The sequence below is a fragment of the Lampetra fluviatilis genome, chromosome 1 (assembly GCF_964198595.1).
Source record: "Lampetra fluviatilis chromosome 1, kcLamFluv1.1, whole genome shotgun sequence".
Classification (NCBI taxonomy): domain Eukaryota; kingdom Metazoa; phylum Chordata; class Hyperoartia; order Petromyzontiformes; family Petromyzontidae; genus Lampetra; species Lampetra fluviatilis.
The window spans coordinates 30,329,506-30,342,946 of NC_136275.1; the positions used below are offsets into that span (position 1 = coordinate 30,329,506).

Sequence of the window (13,441 nt, forward strand, 5' to 3'; positions counted from 1 at the left end):
GCCGGGCTCGACGGGAGTGCCACGGGAATGGAGGACTCTGCCGGTTAGTGGATGCAGAATGATGAGGACAAAGCTGCAGCAGAAACTGAGGTGAATGGAGAACCTGTACAGGCAGAGCTGCACAAAGAAGGTGCAGGGCGTAGGTGTAGTGGGCCAGGAGCAAACCTCACACCAGATCGTTCCATATGTAATGCGGGCGTAAACGGCCTCGCGGATATGACGTAACGGGGGGAGGAGTTGGGTCACGTGGGGAGAAGGGAGAGCTCTTAAGGGCGGGAACCGGAAGAGACGGGAGGAGAGTGTAAGAATAAAGACGGAAGGAGGCCACGCAGGGCAGGAGGTGGAAAGTGGCGTGATCGCCACAGGACGGGACTCGGCACCGTTGGCCAGCGGTGTCTGGGCACGGGGGAGATGGAGAGCAGCGGTGGGGCTGCAGAGAGAGCAGCCGAGAGACTGCAGATCGGGCGGAGAGGCTGAGAGGAAAGCCAGCAGCGGAGCTGCAGCGGGAGCCAGGAAAAAGGCTACGTGAGCGACGGCAGCAGAAGGGCTGCCGAGCGGGAGGTGGAGAAGGCTCTGAGCGAGGCGCCATGCGGGGCGAAGTTGTACAAACCCATATAAAGGACAACGGAGACAGACACAGTGAAAGAGTCCTTTATTACACATATGCAACAACTTTGTCTGGGTTTCCTTTTTAAAAAGCACGTGTCAAAAGAGGTGACCATGGAGTGCTCAAATTTTGTGGACTGTGGTTGGTAGGGCTGCTGAAATTTTAGCCCATGGACCTCCTTTTTGTTTGATAGGCTCTGCTGCCCAGCAAAGCTTTGGTGAGCTTCAAGACCAGCAACTTAATTCTAGATTTGAATCTTTCGTGACTGCAAGGATTCATACCCTTAGTTTTTTTCGGAAAAGTCACGTAGGTAAAAAAATAAAATAAAAAATTACTAAAAGTAATAGTAGAAATAAAATAAAATAATAAATCACGACGTTTCACTTGATACAGCAAATCTAGCTGTGACGGTCCCACCTGATGACGGAGACTTGTGTTGCCTCCGAAACGTCGTGATGTATTATTTAATTTTATTTCTATTATTACTTTTAGTAATTTTTAATTTTATTTTTACCTACGTGACTTTTACCGAGTACCAGCAACTTACTACAGCGCTTTCTAACATGCTTTTGAGAAAAGAGCAGTTGGGAGGCCCCTGACTCTGCTCTTTGTAAGAACTGGACATGTAAAGATCAGGACACTGACGGTGGGAGCAGAGAGCTGGCTGAACCTTTCCTGGAGCACACCACGTAATTTGGCTACTGGCTATGCTGATGGAGTGACATTCTTCCAGGAAACACCATTACCAGAGCAGCAGAAGAGAAGAGGTGGAATCGCTTTATGTGGAAGTGGGAGCATCTACGAGTCGGCAGGACAACAGCTTAGTGATGTAATTCGTGACAATATTGCTTATTAAATTGTCTTTTAAACAAGAGTGTTTAATCCAGTATCACTGTCTTGGTGAAACTATTATTTACATTAATTCAATTAAACTTGCCTGACAGGGGAGGCACTGATAATTTTAGGTGGTCCTCCCAGGATGAGGCTTATCCATAACACTGCAGGGTGGGTTGACCACTGCAATTTCCCCAAATGCGGGAAACTCGACTGTATCATTTGTAGGATTGGGTGACTGTTTTCATGCTAGCCCCCCCCCCCCCCCCCAATTTAACACGGTTCTTTGTTCTAGCAAATGTTGGGAGATGCAATTATTGCAGCCATCGAAGAATGCTCATGTAATGTAGACAATGGAAACGTGTGGACTGATTTGCTGTTGCATAACGAAGTTACTTTCATCTAAGCACCCACTTTTCCGATGTTGATGACAAATATTTGCTAAAGCATTTGATAATAGGATTTGTTAAACGATAACTAGCAAGCATTTTCAGAATTACAAGCAACTTGCTTGTTCTGTCCCTGCCCTGTATTTCTCAACCATTTTCTTCCCTTCTCTGTTCTGTATATCCCAACTTCTCTGGATTTCTTGCTTTGTCTCAATTTCTCTAAGCCTCTCACCTCTTCTACCTTTATCTCTGTATTACACTCTACCCTCCATTGTATCTCACCCAATTCACTAACCCTTGCAATCCGCATTACCACCTCTCCCTTTCCAATCTTTCTTCCTTGCCTCTTCCTAATGTTTGTTACTTTCCGTTGCTCTCCTATTCCCGTTTAGCTCTATTTCCTCTCTGTGTCACGAACTTCCACTCTCTCCATTGCACTCCATCACCTCCCTCTTTCTCCCATATTGTGCGAACTACACATCCGGAGTGGAAGGTGTGTGTGGGGGAGGAAGATGTGACATGAGCATGCACAAACACGGTTCAACTATATGGGGTGCTATTGACGGCGTCCCACTGGTGTCCATGGTACCATCATTACAGTGCACGAGCACTTGGCCATACGCGACAAACAGGAATCCAGCCAGGAATCCACTTAGAAAACAGTTTTACATATATAATGTGAGTTTTTGAAAAAAACTAACAATACAAGAATTCAACTCCATGTCCAACAACTTATGCAACAATATTCCCCTCGTAATATCTTGGAATAAGTTATTTTATTTCCATGTATGTGAGAAAATGGAAGGACCCAATAGCCTTAAGAAGGTTGTTGTCGGCTAGTAGGGTACAGTCAAAGGGGTGAGAGTGATCTCTGGTTATTCTTCAAAGCGAATAAAAAATTTGCCTTTTACGAAAGATGTATGTGGAGAGGAGCAATGTAATGTGTGTAAACTATTTTGTTTCCCTCCAATTGAAGGGCTTCCGATTCTAATAAAAACAATCTATTTTCAAGTGTCGTTTTGATTTAAGTTTTCACATTGATAATTCTAACGTATCTACTTCGTTCATGAACTACAGTATTGGACAATCTCCATGAAATGTCAGCACTGTGTAAAGTTTAATTGTATTCCCAGTGTAACTTATGAACATCTTTAATAAAGGACTCCTTCACAAGTTGTCGCTCTCCGTTGGTCCTTTATTGGGTTATTTCATCGCACCCGCTGGTCCTCGCTTCGACCCTCGCCGTGCACCCCGCGCACGCTCCGTGTGGCTCTCTCTCTCTCTCCGTCGCCGTACGCCCCGCGCACGCTCTGTGTGGCTCTCGTCACGCCGTCTCTTCCGGCCCCTCCGTCTGCTCTTCCTCACCCACTCGGGCCACACTGCCCTCGGGTCCCCCACACCCGCTCCGGCTCTCTCTCTCTCCGTGCGCTCCCGCACGCTCCGCTGCCCGCGCACACTGCACCCCAGTGCGCCTATCGGCCCCGACCACGTGGCAATGGCGCCACTTCTCCCTTCACCGCCAGCGTGGCTCCCCTCTGTGGTTCACTCTCTTCTCCCCTTGCTCCTCCTCCGTCTCTCCATTATATCCCCTCTCTCACGTGACCCAAACTCCACCTTCTCATCCTGCCCCTGTCTCCGCCCCCACTCACCCCGACGACCAGGCTCCGCCTCTCCAATACACCGGCCCGTGTGAGTGGTGCGGAGGCAGCGCCGACCCTGTCCTTGCTCGCATTACATCTTTATTGCTGGTTGCAATTACTAGCGTAACGTTGTCCTTGAATTGTAAATGTGGATTTACTCTCCAACACACCGGTAATGCTGAACTCGTGACGAATTGGCATGTATTCACGTGACACCTTACGAATTAGCTGTGTGGGGTGGTGGCAGATTTAACGAGGCATGTACGTGATATAACACAAAAACCCCTTTAGTCTGCTTGTGTCACTTCAGCTACCACTTTTTTTTCCTAATTGCCTTCAATAACTTTGGCCAAAATCTTGTAATCTGTATTCAACTGCGTGATTGGGGGCCAGTTCCCGATGTCACTACGGGCCACCATTCCACTTATAAGGGATATAACACTCCCCTCATGGACTCTGGCACTGGTCCATCAGCCAAGATTTCCCTGTATAATTGCAACAAGTCCTGTTGAATAGTCTCCCAGAACTTGACGTCAAATTTGGCTGGTATCCCGTCACTCCCAGGAGTCTTTGCAGCCGCAAACCTCTCACAGCCTCATTCCTCCATTTGTATTTGCTCATCTTATCCCGGAGCTTAGACCTGCTGATAAACTTCCCCAAGAAAAAAAAAATCCCTTTTTTGTTGCCCTTCAGTGGAAGGGCTCTCCATTTTAATAAAAACAGAATCTGTAATTTGCAAGTGTCCTGTTGACAATTTCATATTCCTCAAGTGATCGTATCTTCTTCTTTAATGAACTACAGTATTGGACAATCTCCATGGAGTGTCAGCACTATGTAAACATCATGGGACCTCCTTTGCCAGTACCAAAATATGATAGGTTTTTCCCTTTCTATGTAAATATGTTTGAGTTTATCCTCAGTGTGAATTATGACCATCTTTCTATTACCATTTTAATCTATTCGTTATTTTATATATTGGAATAAATGACAACCATTTTGGAGCCCCAGCGATGCTCTGTTCTCACACCAGGGCTAGAGTGTATGACACTGATGGTGGAAGATCCTGTGTTAGATTTTAAAACGAAACCTGTAATATGAAAACTTTTTCTCCCGGTGTCCCAAGCTTATATTACCCAGAAAACCTTAGTTTTACACGTATTATATCAACACTTCAGCTCAGTGTTGTTGTAACACGTGACAACTTTGCTTATCAAATTGTCTTTTGAAACGAGAGTGTTAATCCAGTATCACTGTCTTGGTGAAAATGTGATTCACATCAATTCGATTATGAGCAAAGAGAACAGAGCTCTTGAGACCCCATAGAGTAGAGGAATAGGGATCGGGTAACTATCCGGATAGAGGGGGCACCTCAACTCATACTTACCTGACAGGGGAGGCACCATGATCATTTAGGTGGTCCTCCCAGGGCGAGGCTTATCCATTGCCCTGCGGGTGGGTTGACCCCTGCGATTTCCCCAAATGCGGGAAACTTGACTGTATAATTTGTGGTACTGGGGGACTGCGTTCGCGCTATCCCCCAATTTTAAAGAAAGAAGAGGGTGCTTTGTTCAAGCAACTGAAACAGCCGGACCAAGTTCCTGTGATGAATATAATTTCAGGATTGTTGAAAGATAACTGGTAAGCATTTTCATAATTAAGAACAATCTGCACGTTCTCTCCCTGCCAGCCAGCAAAACTTTGAATCGTATATATAGTGCCCTGTCTTTCTCAACCATGTTCTTCCTTTCTCTGTTCTGTATATCCCAATTTCTCTCAATTTCTTGCTTTCTCTCTGTGTCTCTATTTCGCTGTTCCATCTTCTACCTTTATCTCTATTACACTCCGCCCTCCATTGGATCTCACCCACTTCCCTATCTCTCTCCCTGTTTATCTCTCACCCATGTTCTCCACATTTCCACCTCTCCCATTCCCATCTCATTCTCCCTTGCCTCTCTGTAATCCCCCTTCCTAATGTTTGCAACTTTTCATTGCCTCTCCTATTCCCATTTGGCTCTCTTTTTCCTCTGTTTCACAAACTTCCGCTCTCTCGCGCAGGCGAAGATGGCGGTGTACAGAACGAGAAAAAATATACTGGAGGGTAACACTGATGGCTGCTCTGTGCTTCCAGTGTTCAGAGGCCTGCTTAAGGTTGCTATGGCGACAGCGCCGCAGCTGGCTGCAGTTCCGGATCGCTCTCAGTTTATCAACCGTAACCACACCTCGTACTTTACCCTCGTCCTTCTTCAATCACCACCGCTCTTCTTACTTTCATCTTCCATTACATTTTTCATAAAATTTATTTTGTTTTATTATTTTCATTATTACTTTGGCATCGCCCGAGTTTTGGGTGGCGGCAGATCAACTGCACCCAACCCCGCCCGCCTCCGTGTTCACTGCACACGCCTCGCGGCGCTACAACAGCTGACAAATGCCGTTTACTGCAGTGTCACACAACCCGCCTTAACTGCCGCATCGCACAGCTGTTGGGCATTGCGAGTAAACGAGGCCTGCTGCTTCGACTCACGAAGCTGGAGGACGCTGGCTGTATTGTTCATGCAGCGCGGCTTAACAGCCGCCCCGGGTACGGTTCCTGCCAGCAACGTCCTCACAAGGCACCTCTTCCTCCTCTATCAGCGAGTGTGAGCTTGGCGTGCCCCAGCATCGCCAGCAAGTGGAGCTCGACGTGCTCCGTCCAATGTTCACCACCATCAGCGAGTGGGAACGCAAAGCAGACTGTCATCTCCTCAACACAAGAGAGTTGGCTTACCTGCTGCCCAGCACCACCAGTGAACGGGAGCTCTGCGAGATTCGTCCATCCTGCTGCATCAACTGCGAGCTGGAGCACAGCGCGTGGTCAGCTAATCCACTGGACCTCGTGTTCTTCTGGCTGCTCCATTGTACGCCCCGCCTGCGTGGTTCTCTACGCCCGTGTGCACGCACAACGAGTGTTTACACGGGCGTGTTTGCATCCGCTATGTACGGGTAAGTGCTTGCTGACAGCGTGGAGCTTGGACAACGCCACCTCGACTTGCTGCTCAGGGCAGCAGAGCCGCTGATTGGAGTCCACCCGAATCCGGGCCCCTTCATCAGCACCATCGATGCAGCACGGGCTGATATAATAGGGCTACGACATGCACCATCTCTTCATCATCTGCACCTGGAACCCGCGCTCCTGAGGACGCTCTCTGTCCTTGGGCTTCTCCGAGGTCAACGTCGGAGACTGCATCGGCACCGTGGTTGCAGAGGTGGTAGGGGCCGCCGTTCACAGGTCGACCTCGAACCAGCCATCTCCTCTATTCCCTCGACGCCTCACCTGCATGGATCTTCACATCTACCTTCACACATCCGCCTCGGCCTACTCAAGGCACGCTCCATCACCAATAAATCAGCCCTGATTCACGACACCATCTCGGACCACCACATCGACCTTTTGCTTATCACTGAGACCTGGTGCAGGCAAGACTCCCCGCCAGCCATCTCTCTGGAAGTTGCGCCCCCAGGATACAAGGTTCTTCATAAACCTCGCGCAACTAATCAGCGGGGTGGTGGCTTAGCGGTCGTTTACAATGCTCACTTGAAAATTAAAGAGCTCTATCTACCAATGGCTCCCGCCACCTTCGAGGTCAAGTCCATATCCCTTACTACTAACGAGTGCTTTTCCATTATTTCCATCTATCGCCCTCCAGATGGCAGCATCAACACCTTCTTAAATGAGCTTTCAGAATTCCTATATCTGATTCCTAACCCATCTCACAGGCTCGTGCTTACTGGTGACTTTAATTGCCCCGGCAATACCCCAGCCTCCATCGATAGTCACCTTGAGTCAACTTTGGCCTGCCATAACCTGGTCATCACAAACTCAGGCCCAACCAGAGCTTCGTCAACAAACGTTGAGAGCATGCTCGACCTGGTTCTGGAACCTGACCAGCACCGACGCATGACTGCACTGGGAGTTTTCCAAACTGGTTACTCCGACCACCGCCTGATACTTTCTTCCCTCCAATTTCCCAAGCCAATCACCATCAAATTCACCCGCAACTTGCGTAATTTTAAGGGTATTGAGTTTTCTGCTTTTCGTCACCTCCTTGCAAATTCGCTTTCAATGTTATCCCCATCATCGGATCCAACCGTCTGCGCTCTCCAACTAGAAGCTGACATGAGGGCGGCGCTGGACAAACTAGCTCCATTAAAATCACGAACCCCTAGGCAGTCTTCCCACAACACTCACTGGCTCTCAAGAGATGCCATCATTGCTAAGCGAACCAGGAGGCGCCTTGAAAGTATCGCATCCCGCAGTGGTCTACCTGCTGATCGACTTGCTTACAGAGTCGCCTGCAGGAAAACTAACAAACTGATCCTAGTCTCACGTTCCTCCTACATTGAGGAACGCATCAAAAAAGCAACCGGAAAACCGCGCTTTCTATGGAAAACCCTCAAAGACCTTCTACATCCTGGTAGCACCATGGTCCCTCACCTTAGCGATCCCCTTGCCTCACTGAAACTTGCCACCTCTTTTAATACTTACTTCACCAACAAGCTAATCACCGTCGCAAACTCGTGCACGTCTACTGACACATCGCACCATTGTACCCCGCTCATGGTACCTAAAATTGTAAGCACTAACCCAGACACTCTTCTAATTACGCTAAAGCCGGTGTCTACAAAAGACGTTTTCTCTTTAATTGAATCACTTCATTTGAAGTCATCTCCACTCGACGTGCTCCCAGGTTCCTTGTTCAAGCAATGTGCTCTGGAACTCGCCATCATGATCAGGAACATCGCAAATGCCTACTTCTCTTCGGGGTGTTATCCGTCCAACCTCAAACCTGGCCTGATTTCTCCCTTGTTAAAGAAACCAAGTCTAGACCCGGATGACCCATCTAGTTATCGTCCCATCACTAACCTCTCGAACCTCTCTAACCTCCTTGAACGACTAGCCCTCTCCCAGCTAAAACCACACGTCACCTCCTCCGCAAACTACTGCTGCTTCCAGTCAGCTTACCGTCAAAACTATTCCACAGAAACAGCACTCACTAGAGTGCTCGATGACATTTTAACGATCATTGATTCCGGCTCAACTGTTGCACTTGTAAGTCTGGACATTTCGTCAGCCTTCGACACCATCAACCATTCACTCCTTACTTCCCTCCTGAAATCCGACTTCGGTATATGCGGCTCAGCACTCAAGTGCATAGTTTCGTACCTTTCTGACTGGCAATATTCAGTCAGGGTGGGCATGTCCACATCGCCTGAAACAATAGCATTATGTGGGGTTCCCCAGGGCTCTGTACTAGGTCCCCTGCTCTTCACAGCCTACACTTCCCCGATCGGCCGGCTCATCGCAAGCTTCGGTGTTAAGCATCACTCATACACGGATGACACGATTCTATTCACCACCATCGATTCTAGCAATGCATCTGGATTCGAGAGGCTCTCGGAATGTACCACCGTCGTGCAACAATGGTTCACTGCACACAACCTAGCCCTTAATCCGAAAAAGTCAGTGGCCATCATGTTAGGTACCAAGCAACGTCTCAACTCATTAGCACTCCCAACACACATACACATCTTCGGTCACAGCATCAAGTTCACCGACCACTTCAGCTACCTCGGTGTCATCCTAGATTAAACTTTATCTTTCGACCGTCAAACCAACCAAATCATCAGCTCATGTAACTTTCACCTGAAGGCTCTCAGACACATACGTCCACTCATCACTACTGAAATTGCCAACACATTGGCATGTTGCATAGTTGGGTCTCGCCTTGACTATTGCAACTCCGTCCTAGTCCAGACCTCCGCTGGCAACCTAAAGAAACTTCAAAGACTACAAAATAACCTAGCACGCGTCGTCATTGCCCACACTCATCCCTGTCTCAACTCACTAGCTTGTCTCCGTGCTCTCAACTGGCTACCCATCGCCAGTAGGGTCACATACAAGACCGCCTGCCTCTGCCACGATGCATTCATATCTGCCTGCCCGCCGTGCCTTTCTTCATTATTGACAATTTGCAGTTCAGCACACGGCAGATGCCTGCGCAGCGCGACTCACGACCTCCTTTTGTTACCAAGATCCAGGATGGTCATGTCTATGCGCCGCTTCTTGGTGGCAGGCCCAACAGTCTGGAACGATATCTCTCTGCACATTCGCAGGATCACCTCAATCGCCTCCTTCAAGAGAGACTTAAAAACTCACCTCTACAATCATGCTTTCGAGCGACTCTGAGCTTGGCTCCGCGCCTCTGAGTTGCGGCCACTACGTCTGCAAATTTGCGCGCGTTACAAATTGAACTATTATTATTAAGGCGCAGCTTCGGCTGGAGCATGCATACCACACACATGTTGGTGATGTACACGTCTTCTTTGAACGCTGGGGATCCAGAAAAGCCCTCTGTACCGGCGTGGACGGCAACCTCATGTTCACCTTCTGAAGCGCTCGCTCGTTACCAGGGCGTGCACGATGACACCACAACCACCTGACTTTTCTTTGGTATTGTGAGCGGTGCTTTTAGCGCCACAGCGCGTCGATTTGTAGCGTTTATTTTCATTTGTTTGCTGGTGACTGTATTTCATATTGAAATCGCTTCCAGTGCTTTTGCTGCTGGCGGCAATAAAAGTCGTTTAAAGTCTCCATCGCCTTGCATGACCTCCGGCTTTCTCACACATTGTGCGGGCTACACATCCTGGGTGCAGGGTAGCTGGGGGAGGGAGATGTGACATCAGCCCGCACAAACACGGTTCAAGCGCCAGCCAGTCAGACAGGAATCCAGCCAGGAATCCACTTAGAATACAGTTTTAGATATATAATGTTAGTATGATTTAAATTACTAACTAAATACACAAATTCAACTAAATGTCCACCAACTTATGAATACATATTTTCATACATTAATTTATTTTCATTTGTGTGAGAAAATGGAAGGACCCCAGAGCCTAGAGAGAGGTTTCTGTCGGCTAATAGGTTGAGCAGTCAAAGGGGTGAGAGTAATCTCTGGTTTCTCTTCAAAGCGAATAAATATTTCGCCTTTTACTAAAGATTTCCGTGGAGAGGAGCAACGTAATGAGTGTAAACTTTTTTTGTTGTCCTTCACTGCAACGGTTCCCCATTTTAATAAAAACAAAATCTGTAATGTGCAAGTGCCCTGTTGACAATTTCACATTACTCAATTGATCGTATCTTCGTTAATGAACTACAGCATTGGACAATCTCCATGAAGTGTCAGCACTATATAAAGATCATGGGACCTCCTTTGCCAGTACCAACATATTATAGGTTTTCCCCTTTCTATGTAAACATGTTTGATTTTATCCCCAGTGTGAATTATGAAGATCTTTTTATTAGCATTTCAATCTATTTGTTATTTTATTTATTGGAAAAAATAACAACCATACTCTTTGGTTCTTTCGGTAAAGTCACGTAGGTATAAAATAAAATAAATCACGACGTTTCGATGGCAACACAAGCGGTCGTCCTCAGGTGGAAAAAATATAATCCAGCAGTGGACCTGCTGAAATAACGAGAGAGCAGCGACAACAAGGCTAGATATGTGGCAATGGGCAAACAAGCAGGGTCTGAGCTGGAAAGGAATTCCACCCCCGGATGCAAGCACCTCAGTTGTGTAAATGGGGGATTCAGGAGAGAGAGAGATTAGGGAGAGAGGGATTAGGGAGGGTGATTAGCATGAATGAGCTTCCATTGCCGCATAAGAGTATCATGCCCGCATATGCGCACAACAGCAGTGTTCATGAGAGATTAGCCCCATGAGAATGCAATCCAAATAGAGAGACACAGAGAGTCGGAATAACAACCATGTTTGGAGCTCCAGCGATGCTCTGTTCTCACACCGGGGTTAGAGTGTATGCCACTGATGGTGGAAGATCCTGCACAAAAGCAAGTGTTAGATTTTAAAACGAAACCTGCAATCGGGCAACTTTTTCACCAGGTGTCCCGAGCTTCTATTACCCAGAAAACCTTAGTTTTACACGTATTACATCAACACTTCAGCTCAGTGTTGTTGTTACACGTGACAACTTTGCTTATCAAATTGTATTTTGAAACGAGAGTGCCTAATCCAGTATCACTGTCTTGGTGAAAATATGATTCACATCAATCCGATTATGAGCAAAGAGAACAGAGCTCTTGAGACCCCATAGAGTAGAGGAATAGGGATCGGGCAACTATCCAGATAGAGGGGGCACCTCAATTCATACTTACCTGACAGGGGAGGAACCATGATCACTTAGGTGGTCTGTCCCGTCCGTTCTGACCTGAAGCTGCCTTCGACACGTCGATCTCTCGCGAGGCTTAAACACCAGCTCTGAGGTCGGCGTGGGCCCTTGGCCGTGGGGCCGGGGGTGGCCTCGTTACCAAGAGGCTGGGACTACCAGGGTGTCTAAATGGAGGTCGCAGCGGACGAGGAGGGGACATGGCGAGTGCCGAGGGCCACGGGTGCCACCCGAGTTGCCAAGGGAGACCGGAGCGACCGGGTTGGCCAGATGGCGGTTGCAGGATACGGGACGGAGACGTGGCGAGTGCCGAGGGCCACCGACACCACCCGCGGGGCCGAGAGGGACTGGAGTGTCCAGGTTGACCTGCCGGCGGCGGGGGAAGGTGAGGGGTTGAGAGGAGGGTGGCGGAAGCACGGCGAGTAGCAGAAGTGGAGGGGAGAGTGGGAGCTGATGGGGTGGACGAGGGGGACCGAGGAGGAAGAGGTATGGTGCCGGGGGGGCGGGGGGGTGAGCAAACCCGAACAGAGGGTGGGGGACGAGGCCAGGGAGGTGCCAGCGGGACGGGGGTTGCGGGAGGCCCAGGGGGTGAAGACGGCAGTGGACGCTGGACCGGTGGGTGCTGGGAGGCCACCGGAACGAGCAGGGAGGTGGCGCGGTGGGGCAGGGGCGAGCCTAACACCAACTCACGTCAGACGGCATAATTCTGTCAGGGTGGCGTTGAAGGACGATGTGGCGGAGGAGGTGACAATCGACCAGGCGACCTTTGTACGGTCGGTAGTGATGGGGCTGTTAGAAATAGAGCCAACGGACCTGTACTGCTTGATAGCTTTGCGGGGAGGGAGGGCCTTTGATGTTAGTTTCAACTCAAGCCTCCTGCTGCAGAGCTTCTTGACCCGCTTCGAGGAGAAGGCGGAGGAGAAGCCTCTGGCATCGATGAAGTTGCAGCTGCTATCGGAGCTGGATACAAAGGTGGTAACCATCTTCCTATATAATGAGGCTTTACACGACCATGACGTGGAGGTCTGGTTGAGGCAGCATTGCTTGATATTGTCGGGCTGTAAAAAGGTACAGGATTCGGTAGGGATATGGACAGGGGCTAGGCAATGGAGGGTGCGTCTGAAGACAGAGGGGGGGGGGGGGGGGTCCTGAGACACATCCCGACCGCCCTGAATATTGGGGGTAGCCGGGGATACGTAGTATATGCTGGACAACCCAAGCTGTGTAGGAGGCGTGGGGTACGCGGACACCTGGCGGCAGCATGCGAGGCGAGGGTTTGCTATAGGTGTAAGGCACTGGACCACGTGGTGGAGGAGTGCAGTGTTCCGGCCCAATGTAACCTCTGCGGTAGCAGAGAGCATTTATACAGAAGCTGTCCGGAATCATATGCCAACAGGGTTAGGGCTTATAGGGGTGGAGAGGCGAGGGATGAGGAGGGGGGTATGACCAGACAGGGGCCGGACAAGGAATTCGTGAGGGAGGAGTGAGGTGAGGTGACCGAGCAGCGGCCACCGGCGACTGGCGGAGCGGGAGAGGGGTCCGCGGAAAGAAAGGAATCAACATCGAGCAAGCAGGAGGGAGGGCAGGCAGGAGAGGGGAGTGACGGCATGGGCAGCGTCTCCGAGACGACCGTGGCAGACTGGGCGGAGGCGGTGGAGGAGGAGGAGGAGGGAAAAGGGGAACGACAGGAGGAGGAAGGCGGCGGCGAGGCATGGGAGGGACCAACCAGAAGGAAGAGGAAGTTA

General features: G+C 49.4%; 3 non-coding genes across 3 annotated transcripts; all 3 read left to right on the forward strand.

The window, feature by feature from the left end:
- Positions 1-1,536: 1,536 nt before the first annotated feature.
- On the forward strand, positions 1,537-1,700 carry LOC144936918 (U1 spliceosomal RNA). Its single transcript, XR_013637514.1, has one exon. It is a non-coding gene; the product is annotated as a U1 spliceosomal RNA (small nuclear RNA).
- A 3,146-nt stretch (positions 1,701-4,846) lies between these two features.
- Positions 4,847-5,010, forward strand: LOC144936890 (U1 spliceosomal RNA). The gene has a single exon (XR_013637506.1). It is a non-coding gene; the product is annotated as a U1 spliceosomal RNA (small nuclear RNA).
- Positions 5,011-10,456: 5,446 nt separating this feature from the next.
- On the forward strand, positions 10,457-10,571 carry LOC144937032 (U5 spliceosomal RNA). The gene has a single exon (XR_013637558.1). It is a non-coding gene; the product is annotated as a U5 spliceosomal RNA (small nuclear RNA).
- Positions 10,572-13,441: the final 2,870 nt, after the last annotated feature.